At 52.4% G+C, this 15,855-nt stretch overlaps 2 protein-coding genes and 1 long non-coding RNA gene across 3 annotated transcripts in view; 2 read left to right on the top strand and 1 right to left on the bottom strand.

The window, feature by feature from the left end:
* Nucleotides 1-15,855, top strand: part of LOC119696487 — a 1,710,157-nt gene that overhangs the window by 1,023,069 nt on the left and 671,233 nt on the right.
* LOC119696488 overlaps nt 1-15,855 on the bottom strand; it is a 1,499,846-nt gene that overhangs the window by 840,178 nt on the left and 643,813 nt on the right.
* Nucleotides 841-4,243, top strand: LOC119696519. The gene is made up of 3 exons (XR_005255614.1): nt 841-1,097; nt 1,665-1,754; nt 3,953-4,243. It is a non-coding gene; the product is annotated as an uncharacterized LOC119696519 (long non-coding RNA).

Here is a 15,855-nt window from a genome sequence, read left to right as displayed (position 1 = left end):
GAGTGCTGCTACTGATAAAGACTCTCAGGGGACTAATTACAGCAGATAATTGCAGGCCATGATTGCCAGTGCCTCAGGCCAAGGTGTCTCCTGCCAGGCCTTGGAGGCACAGTTCCTGCTGTGCCCCAGGGCACCAAGCCTTGGCTTCTCTTTGTCCTCACCTGTCATCACTGCCTGCAGTTCTCTGCTGGGCCTGGGGACACTTTCTCAGTCGTGCCCCTCAGTGGGGCCCATTAAAAGGAAAAGAAACTTTGGAGTTGGACTCTGACTGTGAATTCTTGAGAGGTTTCTTCAGCTCCCTCTCAGGGAGTGCTGTTCAGGGCCTGAGCACAAAGCCCCAGAGGGTGATTGAAGTCCTGGTGCTGTGTCTGTGCTGCTGGGCTGGGCCGGGCTCCTGGCCCAGAGGCAGCTCCTGGCAAGGGCAGCGCTGCAGAGAGACAGCTCTGGCCAGGAGCAGCTCCTGGGCACAGCCCAGCAGGGCTGGGGCACTGCCTGCAGCCAGCCCGGGCACAGCACAGGGGCACAGAGGGGTTAAACTCAGCCTGGGCTGGCAGCACAGAGCAGAGCTCACTGAGGGCTCCCTGGAGCAGAAATCATCCCAGCTTTGAAACAGTCATTGCCCATCCGTGGGAAGAGAAGCTGCAGCTCCTGCAGGGATCTCCCGGAGCTGGCACATCCCACAGCTTTCAGGAGCTTTCAGGAGGACTCTCAGAGCTGCTCCAGGGCAGGGATGTGGCCCCGGGGCCGGGCTGGCTTTCCCTGCTGCCCCAGCCCAGGCACAGCCCAAGGCAGCTCCTGCTGCCAGGCTCTGCTGCAGGGCTGAGCAGCCGCGGGTGCAGCCAGGGCTGCCCAGGGCTGTGCTGCAGAGCAGGCTCCTGCAGCCCAGGGCGCTGAGCTGGGGCAGGGACTCTGCTGCCTGCCAGGGACAGCTCTCAGCCGGCCCGGGGAGCTGCTGCCAGCGCTGGGGAGAAGCTCTGGGGGGAAGGAGCCACCCTGAGCAGGGCAGGTGCTGCTGCTGAGAGGGGCTGGGTGGGGCAGGGCTGCTCCCAGCTCCAGACCAGCCTGGACACAGCTCCGGAGGACACTTCCCAAAGAAGGTAAGCCTGGCATTGCTGGAAAGATCAGGAGCTTTCCTGAGACTCTTTTCAATTTCCTACTTGGAGCAGGGTGGGAAGGTTGGGGTGATGACAAAAGGATTTTTGCTTTTTATACAATTTTCATATATTCATAGCTCTGTCAGCTATTGTTATATAGTTATAGATCTCCTTAATTAACTCTAGTATGTTTTCTACCTCTTCTCTTAGATTTTAGAACAATAAGCTGACTGTCTAAACACAGTCCTGAAATACTGTATAGTCTTACTGTCAGGAAGAGGACACAAAAGAACATTCTGGTTTTCAATCAGCATCTGAGCAGTCATAAGAAAAAGTGGGACAAAGAAGCCCTTGGGCCTACTCCAAGGGGTTGACCCAGGGGTGGGCTACTGGGGCAACCAAATCTCCCATTGGATGTTTCTGTAAGATTAATCAACCTTGAAACCAGGGGCCGGGTGTGCCCCATCACCACTGGGACATGTGGAAGCTTCCAGTCTGGAAGCCTCTAGTCTGGTTTTTCCTTTACTGTTCTAACACTGTTGCAAGGGGTTTTTTCTCTTTTGATTACAGGCAACAGGAGAATGAGAGAGGCAGACCCGGAGGTGTAATCAGACACTCACAGAACGTTCTGAGTTGAAAGGGACACACAGGATCATCCAGGTCGTGTTTGAACATTTACTGAAACTCCTGATCTGTAACTTTGGGTGGTCAGTCTCTGCTGGGAGCCTCCCAAAGGGCCCTCAGCCCCTCCTCAGCCCTGGACAGCAGCAGCCTCACCTTTGCAGGGCCCAGCAGGGCTCTGCTGAGCTGCCCTTGCCCACCTGCAGCCAGAGCCTGCCCCAGGCAGGGCCCTGCACACAGGCAGGGTTCTGCAGGGCCGGGCCAGGGCACCCAGGGTGGGATGGGCTCTGTGAGTGCTGGCAGGGACAAGACTGCTCTCAGGAGGGAATGTCCAGGCCCAGGGAGGTGCTCAGGGAAGGAGAGGGGGCTGAAGAGAGCAGTGCTGGGGCAGGAGGGCACTGTTGGTGTGTGGGAGGTGCCGGGCACAGCTGGGCACGGGAACACTGTCCTGAGTGCCCGGCTGTCTCTGCCCTGCCCTCTCAGGCACAGCCCCACAACATCTTCTCTTGTTTCTGCACGCCCCTGGTATTGTCACTGTGATCTGGTGCTCTCAGGGGGGCTCTGGCATTTGCAGCAGCTGAGTCAGGCACTGCCCTTGGCATTCCTGCCAGGCAGGGGTGTCCATGGGAATGGGGTGTCCAAGCTTCCCTGGCACCTGTGGGGCTGAGGGCAAAGCAGTCCATGGGAAGGGGGAATGAGCTGAGCCCCCTCGCTGAGATCCCATCACGGGCACAGCCGGGGATCTCCTTGCTGTGCCCTGCCAAGCTCTGAGCTGCCCTCCTGGGTGCAAACCTGTGCCAGAGCCTCTGGGAGTTCCCTGAATGTCCCCCGGGGAAGGGCAGAGCTGCCACAGCTGAGGAAATGCTGCTGGGTTTGCCAAGGGAGCCGTGAGTGTCCTTGGCACAAGGGGGTGCTGAGACCTTGCCCAGAGACCTTTAGGGAGGGTGAGACATTCAGGGATCCCTGTGCTCTGGGCAGGGTCTGGTTTATCCCAGGCTGACCCGGGAGTGTGGCTGTGCTCTGATTGCAGCCAAAGGTGCAAAGCCAGGGCAGCTGGGAACAAGCCCATCAGCCCCTGACCTTCCCTGAGCCACAGGGAATCCTTTGCCTCTCTCATCTCTCAGTGGCAAACTCTGAGTGAGGCAGAAATGCTGGGGATTTCTGACCTCAGAGAGACAGGAATGATGAGAGGGTAGAAAAATTCCTTAAACCAGCTCCTGCCATCCTTTAGGCTTGGGAGTGAAAATGCTACCAAGCCCTTCTGCGGTAGGAGTGATTCCCCAGACAAATCCTGAATATCCAGCCTTGTCCCTCTGCCACAGGGCCACAAACCCAGGGCAGCGGGGCAGGGATGGCTCCTCGAGAGCCCCCCATGCCCAGGCCTGGCTGCTCCTGGCACACTCAGCCAGCACATCTGGAGCTCAGGCAGGGCCTGGGTGAAGGTTTTCCCAGAGCAGGAACAAGGCTGGGTGAGTCCCAGCGGGACAGTCTGCAGGGAATGGCCCGGGTTTGGCTCAAAGCAGCCTCTCCTGACTTGTCACTGTCCCTTATCCATGAACAGGTCCCGTGTGCAGCCCCAGAAAATGTCCAACAGCAGCTCCATCAGCCACTTCCTCCTGCTGGCATTGGCAGCCACGCGGCAGCTGCAGCTGCTGCACTTCTGCCTCTTGCTGGGCATCTCCCTGGCTGCCCTCCTGGGCAACGGCCTCACCATCAGCGCCGGAGCCTGCGGCCAGCACCTGCACACGCCCATGTTCTTCTTCCTGCTCAACCTGGCCCTCAGCGACCTGGGCTCCATCTGCACCACTGTCCCCAAAGCCATGCACAATTCCCTCTGGGACACCAGGACCATCTCCTACGCAGGATGTGCTGCTCAGCTCTTTTTCTTTCTGTTCTTCATCTCAGCAGAGCTTTCCCTCCTGCCCATCCTGTGCTACGACCGCTACGTGTCCATCTGCAAAGCCCTGCACCACGGGACCCTCCTGGGCAGCAGAGCTTGTGCCCACATGGCAGCAGCTGCCTGGGCCAGTGCCTTTCTCACTGCTCTGCTGCACACGGCCAATACATTTTCCCTGCCCCTGTGCCAGGGCAATGCCCTGGGCCAGTTCTTCTGTGAAATCCCCCCGATCCTCAAGCTCTCCTGCTCCAAATCCCACCTCAGGAAACTTGGGCTCGTTGCTGTTAGCTCCAGTTTAGGTTTTGGCTGTTTTGTGTTCATTGTTTTCTCCTATGTGCAGATCTTCAGGGCCGTGCTGAGGATCCCCTCTGAGCAGGGACAGCACAAAGCCTTTTCCACCTGCCTCCCTCACCTGGCCGTGCTCTCCCTCTTTGTCAGCACTGCTATATTATACTACCTGAAGCCTGCCTCCATCTCCTCCCCCTCCCTGGATCTGGCCCTGTCAGTTCTGTACTCGGTGCTGCCTCCAGCCCTGAACCCCCTCATCTACAGCCTGAGGAACCAGGAGCTCAGGGCTGCAGTGTGGACACTGATGACTGGATGCTTTCAGGAACATTAAACTGCTGGCCAAGTTCTGCACACACTTGTAATAAAAGTCATCTTTGATACTTCTTGTTGGTTTCATTTTGGAGACTCTTTTTATGTGTTTTACTTTTACAATATAGTCCACAAAGAAATGTCATTTTTTGTGCCATTATTCATTTTCTCTCCACCTTCCCTGTGGCCACAGATTGTGTCAGTGAGGGGCTGCACTCTCGGTAGCCTTAAACAAACGAAAGGATCTGCCAGCAAAATTTTCTGCAGCGATGCCCTTTTGTTGCCCTCTCTGGCAGTGCTGGGGCTGCAGCAGGGACAGGCCATGGGCACTGCTGGGGCAGCGCTGACGCCTCAGGCCAGGCCTGGGGGCTCCAGGCTCCTTGCCCAGGCTCTCTCAAGAACACGGCCAGGCCAATGCTCAGCACAGAAAAGCCCCGTGAGCAGCCCCAGGGTGGCCGTGGGCAGGCTGGGGGCAAACAGCATGGCTGGGGCTCTGCAAGGGCCCTGGGGCAGACAGGAAGGAGCAGCAGAGCAGGGGCTGATCCATCCCCAGTGCGCTGGACAGCCCAGGGCAGCGTCCCAGAGCGTCCTCATGGAGCTGCCAAAGGCACCACAGGCCAGGGGGCACATCTGGGCTGCTGTGTCTGGCTGTGGGGCTCCCTGTTCTGGGCATTGAGGAGGGGCTGCAGAGGCTCTGCAGGACTGACAGGATGGGCTTTGGGCCTGGGAGGAGAAGCTGAGGGACCTGGGCTGCTGGAGGCTCAGGGCTCATCCTGCAACTGCTGCAAGGCTGGTTTCAGAGAATCACAGAATCAGCAAGGGTGGAGAAGACCTTGGAGAGCATCAAGCCCAAGCTGTGCCCTGACACCGCCTTGTCTCCCTGAGCCTCCTCTTCTCCAGGATAAACAACCCCAGCTCCCTCAGCTGCTCCTCACAACACTTGTGCTCCAGACCCCTCACCAGCCTTGCTGCCCTTCTCTGGACACGCTCCAGCCCCTCCATGTCCTTCCTAAATTGGGGGCCCAGAACTGGGCACAGCACTCGAGGTGCTGCCCAACCTGTGCTGAGCACAGGGGAAGAATCAGTGCCCTGCTCCTGCTGGCCACACCATTCCTGATCCAGGCCAGGAGCCATTGGCCTTCTTGGCCCCCTGGGCACACTGCTGGCTCATGTCCAGCCTGCTGTCCCTCTGTCCCTGCAGGTCCCTTTCTGCCTGGCTGCTCTCCAGCCACTCTGTCCCCAGCCTGGCGCGCTGCAGGGGTTGTTGTGGCCAAAGTGCAGGACCTGGCACTTGGACTTGTTAAACCTCACCTTGTTGGATTTGGCCCCTGGGTCCAGCCTGTCCAGGGCCCTGTGCAGAGCCCTCCTACCCTCCAGCAGATCAACATTCCCAGAACTCTTGGTGTCACCAGGGTTCCTTGAGGCCCCAGAGTGCCACAATGGTCTCCATGATGCCATGAGGCCTTCCTGTGTCACAAGGTCCCTCTGGCTCCACGGGACCCCTTGGTGTCACAAAGTCCCTTGGATCCTTGGGTCCCGCAGTGTCACAATGGCGCTGTGGTCCCCCAAGGCCCTGCAGTGTCACAGTGGATCCTTGGTTCCAGGAGGTCTGGCAGTGCAGCAATGCTCTCCTTGGTTCCACAGTGTCACAATGGCTTCTTGGTCCCAAGGGGCACCCCGCTGTCAAAATTGTTTCCTTCATTCAACAAGTACCTGCATTGTCCCAATGGCCTCTTGGCTGTACAGGGTACCCCCATTGTCACAGTGGTCTTTGTGTTCCACGAGGCCCCAGAGAGTAACACTGGCCTCTTGGGTCAGGGCAGTGTCATTTGGTCTTGTTAAACCTCACCTTGTTGGATTTGGCCCCTGGGTCCAGCCTGTCCAGGGCCCTGTGCAGAGCCCTCCTACCCTCCAGCAGATCCACACTCATACCCAGCTTGGTGTCATCTGCAAATTTGATGATGCTGGATTCAGTCCCCTCATCCAGATCATCAGTGCAGACACTGAAATCCACGCTGGCTGGCTCTGATCCCTCGGCCATCCTGCAGGTGCCCTGGGATGGCACTCAAGGTGATCTGTTCCATTTCCTTGCCAGGCACCCAGGTCAGGCTGACAGGCCTGGAGTTCCCCAGATCCTCCTTCCAGCCCTTCTTGGGGTTGGGGTCACACTGGCACCTCCAGTCCTCTGGGACCTCCCCAGTGAGCCAGGACTGATGGTAAATGATGGAGAGCAGCTTGGGGAGCTCATCCACCAGCTCCCTCATCCCCTAGCATGGATCCCATCCCATGCACCTGTGAGCATCTGAGAGGCTCAGCAGGTCACCAGCTGCTTCCTCCTGGATTACAGGGGCTGTTCTGCTCCCTGTGCCCATCTGCCAGCTCAGGAGAACATTTGTCCTGAGGACAACCTGTCCTCTTGTTGAAAATTGAGACAAACAAGGTCCAAAGTAGCTTAGCCTTTTCTTATCTTTAGTTGCTGTTCTCTGTGTAGAAGCTGAGCTTGTGACCCCTTTATCTTTAGTTATACTCTCCACTGCATCCAATAAAGAATAGAGATTCTCCTTCTCCCTCCTCTTGCAATAATTTTTTAATAGAAACACTTTTTTTTTTTTCAGAAGCAGCCAGGTTAAGTTCTAACTGAGCTTTCACCTCTCTAATTTTCTTGCTGCATAGCCTAACGACATCCTTAAACACTTCCTGAGTTGCCGGTCCTTTTTTCCTCTGAGTTCCCACAAAAGCTGCACGGGCTGCCAGGACAGTCATTTTCCTCCCTAGCTCATCTTTTGGCACACTGGGACAGGCTGCTCCTTCCCCCTTAAGATTACTTTCTTGAAACGTGTTCATCCTTCCTGGACCCCTTTCTTTTTAAGGGATGTTTCCCTTAAAAATATCAGTACCCGATCCAGTGTCGCTCTCGCGAAATGAAGAGCACAGAAACAGACAGAGGCAATCTTGTACAAAAGAACAAGAAGCCTTCATTCAAAGGAACCGCGCGGTTTTTATGGAGTGTTACGGTAGATTCTATTTGATTGGCTAACTAACAACAACATCTTCCTCACACACTGTCCTTGAGAAGGAGAAAAATAAGAAGTAGAAAAACACCACCTGCTAATTATTTCTATTTAACAAATTATCATGTCCTTGCAGCTCCCTCAAAATTCTCACAAGCCACTGTGAGAAATGCTTGCCGTTTCTCTCTCTCTGTCCCATGGCATCCACAAGAGATGAATAGCTCTTCATGTTGTGAGGGTGCTGGAGGGTGTTTAGATTGGTAAGAATTTTACTGTTTTTTATACTATAAGGACTGTCAGAAATCTGCTGGGATAACAGTCTGACAACATTCTGATTTCTCTTGATGGTGTTTTAAACATCTGCAAATATTATGGCAAATGCTTCTGTGTCTGTTTCTATCCTCACCATGCTCTTCTATTTTGAGGGAGTTGCAGTAGATCCTAGTTTGAATGTTCAGTATATGAAGGAATGAAGTCCTTTTTCTCTGACAAGATTCACTGAAGAGATTCCTGTTGAAGTTGACCCTGTTCTGTAGAGCTTTTAAAAATTACTGCACAGGACATAAGACTGTATGTAAAATTAGAAGGAATATTTCTAGATTGACACAGTCATTTATGTTTTCAAAGTAATTCCTAAAAAAGGTAAGTCATGATTTGTGAAGATTTTAGAATTATTTTCTGGAATTTAGATGGAGTCATGGGGAGAGATGCTCATCCATGCACGCTAAATGCATTTATTAAGCCCAAAAAAGAAAGCCATTGCAGAATGGAGCTCAAACAAGGCACACTGGAGGGCAGCGTTGGCTGCCAGGATCACTGTCAGTGCCTGTTAACCCCGAGGGTTTCTGCAGCACGGGCTTTGGAAAGCCTGGGGCTGACAGGTGCAGGCAGACGCCCCACATGCTTCGACCTCAGAGATAAGAATTACTGTTTTCGCCTTCAGGAGGAACTTCCCTGTGAGTCTTGTCTTTGCTCGTGGCAGGATCCAAAGACTGCTGGGAAATGTGACTGTGTGAGTCGCCACGTGCAGGCAACTGCAGCAACCCCAAAACCACGGCAAAGAGGAACTTTATTTCAGCACCTCGCTAAGCTGTTCCTGCATCATGAAATGGTGTAGAAAAGGGAGATGGTTCTTTCCTGTCATCACAGTTATTTGGGGATACCATCCTTCTCTCCAAAGTTTTATTTTAATGGCTGATACCACTCCCCATCTTTTCTTTTGCAAGACAGAAAGCATTACCTTCAAAACCCACAAAGCTCTCCAAAAGTAACCAAAAGAACTTACAAATGTATTTCAAACAAAACAAACAAAGAAAGAAAATGCAGCTGCTTTGCATTGAACAATAATTACAAACAAAACAAAAGTCTTTGTGAGGTTTGAATGGGACAGAGAACTTGGAACTATTGACATCCTGGAGACCCAGTGAAGACACTTGGTTCCAGTCTGGGTCACTGTAAATCCTGACCCATTCCGTGTAGGAGGTCAGGCCGGCTCTTGGTCACATCACTTGGCTTTGTTCAGCAGAAAACTCTGCAACAAAAGGAGGGAATGAGAAAACATTTTGTTGGATCCATTCAACAAGCACATCTGGCAGAGGACAGTCAGTGACTGGGGGTGACTTTAGTGCAACAGGATCTGCAAAACTTTCTGACTTCCAGCAGCTGCTGCCTCTTTCTGGAGAGGATTTTTACAGCCTCCCGGCCACTCAGCCAGACACATGGTGTTTATTTTCTTGTGCACGTTTGCCAGCAGATCATGGCAATGCATCCCTTTGCCCAGAGAGGCCCACACAACTTGGTGTTTTATGGAAAATGACACGGCAAAGGCCCCACGGGATGGCAGGTTACAGCTTTTCAGCATTCCCCACTGCTTGTACCACAGGACAACGCAACACTCTTCATGATTCAGCCTTAGTATCAAAAACGTATCAGCAGCTCTAGGAACTCCTTTTGGCCAATGCTGCTCAAAGGCCCAGCAAGGAGTCAAACATTCAAGTGCTGTTCAGCTGTAGCCAAGCTGCTTAGCAAGTGCTTCCCTGACAGGGCAGCTCTCCCCCATCTCTCCCTCTCTCTGTGCTCCCAAAAGAAGTGCTCATGAGGAAGCAGAAGCCAGGGTGGCTGCAGGGCCAGCCCTGCCTGGTGTCTTCCGAAACTACAGGCAGGGATGTAAAACAAACATTTACAGTTCTAACTTCAGGTCTTCTTGTCTTGTCTTCATGTGGCAGAGAAGTCACTGGAAGAGGATTCTTCTCATCCCCTGCCGATCCCTGAAAAACCACAGAGAGAAAGGTGGTCAGAGAGAGATGCCCAAAGCAATTCCAAAGCCAGGCTTTCCTACATTTCCAGAGGAAATGTTCATTTCTCCCAGCCACCGTCTATGCACCGGGCTCTCCCCCTCTTGCCTTCTTTGCCAGCAATCCCTCCAAGAATTTCAATGGAACCTTGGCTTCTCACCTGGCAGCTCACAGTGCTTTGCACCATTCAACTTCTCCAAGGACAGAGACATTCAGCAGCAGGTTTCCTTGCTCAGTGGCTGGGAGTGCAGTGAGGGCTGGAAGCAGGAAAATTATCAGGAAAAAGCAAGCAGTTAGAAGGCAGATCATACACTGTGCACAGTCTGGCCTCACACACATAACAGTGGGTGGCCTAACACACAGCCCTTGCCCCCCACCCCCCTTCCCCAAATATCCTACACCCAATACCCTGAGCTGTCAGTAGACAGCCAAATCTGTATCAACTGCCAGTAAAACCTGATTTTTTAACCCATAAATGCAACAATTTTGTCCGCATGATAGAAAACCTTAGGCCCAGGTTGTGGTCACACCCACAGGTTATTTTTAAGTGAACCACAGTTTCTTTTTATAAACACACTCCTTTTTATAGAGACAGTCCTGTTATTTGCAGTTGGCTGCAGACAGAAATGGTCACTTATCTGAGAGGATGTTTCTCAAGTGATGCACACAGCATGCATGGCTTGTAGGAATACTCCCACCAGCTCTCCTGGACACCAGTGCTGATGCCCTGGGGATTGCTCCTCGTGGTCTTCCTCCACTTTCCTCTGCTTGGCCAACAAAGGATCCTGGTTCCTGGCAGGGTTATCCACGGCAGGCAGGTCCAGGTTGTCAGTGGCAGTTCTGGGTCTCTTTTGGGTCATCGTGCTCAAATTTGGTGCACATTGTGCAGCAGTCATGGCCGGCAGTGGTGGCAGCACCACATTTTCCCTCTCCGTTTGGAATGAATCTTCTGATGCTCTGGACAAGAGAAGCAAATTCATGACTGTGATGTACATATAAGGGAGGCATTTCTCAAAAGCTTGGCCATATCCTGCCCTTCATGCCATTGTCCCAACAAGGCAACACTTTCAAAGCAGAGAGGCTTCAAAGAAGGGGGAGTTTGAATTGGCAGAGACTTTCACATTCAATAACAGAGTGGCCGAGCACATCTCTGATCATCTGAAATCAGGATGTCCATGGAATCCTGGCAGCAAGAAGCAGCAGCAAACAGCTCTCAACCTTGTTTCACCGCTGCTCATTTCCACCATTTTCAGTCAGCTTTGCAAAGTTTCCAAGAACACACCGAGCAGCGAATGCTGGTGTTGTACTGCACTGCATAGTTAGTTAGTTATTTGCACGGGGTGTTTGATCATTTGCACTGTTCACATGATTTGTATCCTACGACCACACGGTCTTCCTTCTTTTCCCCCCCTCAAGTGTCAGTGTTGGGGGTCTCTGCCTGGGTTCCCCCTCCCCTTGCCCCTCCTCACTGGCATCCCGCTGGCTGTGCTCCTCTTCCTGCACCCCCCATTCCCCCGGGATAAATGTCTCCCGCCGGGAGGCAATGGCCTCTTTTCTGCCTGGGGGGTTGCCTGAGTCTGAGGGGTCTCCTCCTCGCAAGTCAATAAACAGAGGACATTTGTCCCCACGTGGAGAAGAGCGCTCCTGGCCTTTTGCCTTTCGTCCCTGTGGGATCCTGTGGGCTGGGCTCCATAGCTAGCCGGATTGCACCTGAACAGCCCGTCCAGACACGGAGTCTTACATCCCAGCTCATGGACTGCAGCAGCAGAAGAGCAGGAAATGAAGATAAACCCACTGAGAAGGCTCAGGTGTAAGGCTGCACTTCTTGCCTGGCTGCTGTGCATGGCACAGTCCTCTCACCTCTTTCAGCACCCACTTTCCTCGTGCTTTGGTCCCTGCTCACTGCACACGTGCTCTCCAGCTGCTCTGCCTTGCCTCAGCTGATGCTGCACCAAGGACGCTGTGACACAGAGCACAGCACCATCCCTGACCTGATCCGGAGCCCTCTCTGCCCAAAACTACCTCCTGCTCTTGCCACTCCAAAAGCCAGCACGTGACTAAGACAGCTGCTCATTTTTCCTGAGGAAAAGGGAGGAAGGAATTCCAGAATTAAAGCTCTTCCATTCCTAATGCAATTGGAACATCCCTCCCCTCAGCCAGTCATCAAGCCCGACACCTCGGTGCTTTCAGAGAATGTCAGAAGGGAAAGGCTCCCTACCCTCAGCCACCTGCACCTTCAGAGCTGCTTTCTGCACTGCTTGCTGCTGGGGAAATTCTGAAAATCAGAGAGTTTTAGGAAAGCTACAAAAAGCAAACCTCAGAGACAACAAAACTTCAAGTAGAGCTAAGCAATGGCCATAAGATTTATCAACAGAAAAATTAGATAAGTAGAAAAATAAGGACAAACAAAACAATAGTCTGTATATTAACACTTGTCTAGAATCACTCCCTGAGCTACAGAAAAGTATATCTAGCAAGACATTAAGAAGTCCTAAGCTTAATATTAGAGCTCTGTGCATTGTGTTTTAAAGATTACAAGTGTCATATTCCAAATAAGCAGACATTGTTTTGACAACAAATACATGTACTTATAGTAGTTAGATACAACTGCTGCCAATATGCTTCTGCTGTGTGTGATTAGTCCAAAAGCTTTTAAATCAGTTGTAACATTAAGTTCTTTGCCTGCTATCAAAAATGGAAACTACTAACATCTTCTCATTATCATAACCATGCAATAAGACTAATGCTAAAAAAGAAACAACCTAAGACGTCCTCCACAACAATCCCATCCCATTCATAATTTATACATAAACCCGCAACCAACAATAGCTTCCAGCATGCAAAGGCCAATCTGCAGCAGCTGCAGTTGCAGAAGGCACACCGTGTAAGAAGCAAACTCTTGTGTGTCTGGACAGGAGACAGAGCTCTTCATCCTACCCTCCTGAAGAGAGACTTAGATTTACACATCCCTCTGACATCCCATCACTGCATACTCACTTCAGTTGATTGGAGCCTTTGTTTGCTGAAAGCTGAAATTATTTTGTTGGGAATGTTTGGTCTCATTCCTTTTTCTTCCTGGGAGTATCCCCCTTGTCTTCCCTCTAGCAGAAAGAATAAAAACAGGGAGAAAAATTCACTCAGGTCTTAAAAGTTCACGTCAAGTACAGAGCAGTACAGCTCAGTTGGATCGATTCTGGTTGAAAACATGAAAAATAACACACTGGAACTCCCTTTGGAGGAGAAGCATCGTGGCTCTACTGCCAACCTCTGCAGCGGAAACTCCACATGGGTTTTTCGAACACCACCTTGGTCATTGTCCAAAGCCACTTCCCCTGGCCCCTCTCACCTTCTTCTTTCCAGGGGGCTCCTCAGGACTCCTCGTGGCTTTCCTCTTCAAGTCTGCCTCCCTGGCCAGCAAGAACAACTTGTCCCCAGCAGGCAAGGGCACTTTCTCCTTGCGCAAATCCCCAGGCCTGTGGCCACTGGGGATGAGGGCATCACATTCCTGAGCATGTCTCAGGAGCCTGGGCTCCAAAAAGCCCTTGGCCTTGGCCTGGTGGGAGCCCTTGTCCTTTCTCTTCTCACAGGGCTTGTCAAGTGCCGGCCTCAGGTCTTTTTTGTTGGTGGCTTTTGGCTTCATTGTTTGCTTGCCTTTGGGCTGGTCCTTGCAAGACTGGTCTGTGACCTGCAAAAGACCAGGCTCACTCTCTGCCTTCCAGACTCTTTTAGATTCATCGTGTAGCCAGCACTTACTGGGCCTTTGGATACCCAGAGTATTCTTGGGCAAGGCCTCCTTGGTGTGCACAGGAGGCTTCAGAAAGCTGTGTTTGGGCGTAGCAGCAGATTCGTCAGGAGCCTTGGCCGCTTGGCCACAACTCTGGGCAGGAGCCTTGGGCACGTGGGCACAGCTCTTGTCAGGGGCCTTGTGCTTCCTCTTCTCCAAGGGTTCTTGCACTGCCAGCTTCAGGCCATTTCCAAAAGCAGCTTTTGGCTTCTCTGCTTCTTGGACTTGCAGCTTGTCTTTGGAGGACTGCTCTCTGACCTCCAAAGGACCAGGCTCACTCTCCAGCTTCAGGGCTTTTTTGCATTTGTCATGCACCAGGGCCTTGCTGGGAATTTTGATACCCACAATCTTCCTGGGCAAGGCCTCCTTGGTGTGCGCAAGAGGCTTCAGAGAGCTGTGTGTGCTCAGAACAGGAGATTCCTGAGAAGCCCTGGTCACTTGGCCAGAGGTCTTGTGAAAATGCTTGGTCATTTGGCCACAGGTCTTGTCAGTGTCCTTGGCCACTTGGGCAAAGGTCTTGTGGAAATCCGTGGCCCCTTGGCCACAGCTCTTGTGAGGAGGCTGCCTTGCCTTGGAGTGCTGCTGGCAGGAACTGCTGCTGATGCCCTGCTCCTGCTTCACACCCTCCTCACGGCCATTCCCACGGGCAATTTCCCTGAGACCCTCTCTGGGCACCAATCCTTGCTTTGTCTGGGTCACCAGGCTGTCAAGGCGCCACTTTTTAGCAGTTAATGGCTCAGGCTGCCAACAAAAGAGAAAAGAAGCATTCAGGACTGGGGCCTTGTTTGACTCTTGCTGCCCTAGCACAGCTCACCCGAGCCCAGGACTCTTGCCCCGAGGTCCTAAAGTCTGGCCTTTGGCCTGTGAAAAAATGACTCTCAACTAACAGGCCACGGGCACTAACTTGCTCCTTGAGCACCATGGATGGATATGTGAGGAGTGAAAAAGCCACAAACCAGTCAGTGGCAAATCCCTGAGCCTTCATTGCAGTGAGAACGGTCTTACAAATCAGTATTTCCAGGACAAAGCAGGCAGAATTTGGTAACCACATCTGCTTCCTTCCCAAGACCCCACACTGCAGTGGGCAGGGGGCTGTGGGAGCAGCCTCTCCATGGTCTCTGTATTCACCTCACGTACTGGCAGGTGCAGCACCCTTGGAAGGCTGTCCTCCTCCCTGCCACTGGAGCTGATCTCTCCAGCACACACTGAGCAGCTGTGGCAGTCCCTGGTGCTCCCTGGCTGCGAGCTGCTGGGCTGTGCTGCTGCCACCCTCTTGTGCTGGGACTGGAGAACTCTGCAAGGCCACCAGGAGACAACATCAGGAAGCAGCGGGGGGAAGGTTACTTACTTCTTCCATTGACATGGCAGCATTCCAAACTAACACTGAACCCTGTGTTTGAGCACGGAGAGCAGAGGGGAGAAGGCCAGAGGAATACATTGCCATGCTCAAAAGACAAAGCACCATATGAAAAAACCCTCTGGGAATAATCAAAACTGTAAATCACACCCAGCCAGACAAGAATGTGAACAGGATCTCACTGCTACATTGTGAAGCTGCATTCTGCTGACTAAAGTTGAAAAAAATACCAAAATGGCCCCGTGCATTTCTGAAAGCCCCAAAAGAACCACTTCCAATAAAGGGTAACAATTGTCAGGATGGATTCTTGGTCAATACAAACACATCCAGACACACTGGGGGCAAGGAGGAGAAAAGAACGGGGCACCTGGGCAAATACAAGTCTGGTCCTTAGGCAAACTCCAGCATGCCTGGATCATTCATTCCTAATGATGGGAGCTTTCCTGAAACCCCCACAACAATGAAACCAATTTTCAACAGGAGCCCTGAGCAGCATCAAACCAAAGCCTGCAGCTTCAAGGGAAACCAGGAACCCCTTGCCCTCTCCCCCTCAAATGAAAAGTAGCTTGTTTGGTCTAGAGGGTAGTTTGGGAACACAACTGTACCTTGGAGGAGCAAGTGAAGCAAATGGCTTTCCCGCAACCTGTTTTGATCACAAAAACAGAGAGGAGAGGGGGAGGCAAGGTTAGCTCAGGGGACTCAGCACAGTGACACAGGTGGGGATGATTGAAAGGCATGTCTGCATGCCTGGTGTAGGCAACACCTCAAACTGACTTGGCTGGCAGCACTCTCAGCCCTCCCACTTCTGTCTAACACTCTCAGGTCATGCTTTTGCTGACCATCAAGATAAAATGGGGCTTGTGCTTCCACACAGATGACACGCTTCAAGCGTTCATGGAAAACATCACATTGGAGGGCACAACTGAAACAAAAGGATGAGTCCCTGAAGCATTTTCCATTCATCTGCCCCCTCTGGCTCACACATGGTACAGCTCTACAAATACAGAGCCTACTGAAAACAATGGGAAAGAGGGAAGAGAAGTTTGCTGCCACCCTGGCCCGCTCAGAAACACTCTGCATGGCACAATGGCATCTGGCTCTCAGGAACACATGGGGCTGATTTCCCTTGGTTTCCCAAATGGAGATGGGGAAGCCCAGACATGAGACAGCAGGTCCAGAGCCTTTGGATGAGGGGAGCTC

Source organism: Motacilla alba, unplaced genomic scaffold, assembly GCF_015832195.1.
Source record: "Motacilla alba alba isolate MOTALB_02 unplaced genomic scaffold, Motacilla_alba_V1.0_pri HiC_scaffold_31, whole genome shotgun sequence".
In the NCBI taxonomy this organism is placed as follows: Eukaryota; Metazoa; Chordata; class Aves; order Passeriformes; family Motacillidae; genus Motacilla; species Motacilla alba.
The sequence above is the reverse complement of the archived record's forward strand: the minus strand, read 5'-3'. Positions and strand labels throughout refer to the sequence as shown.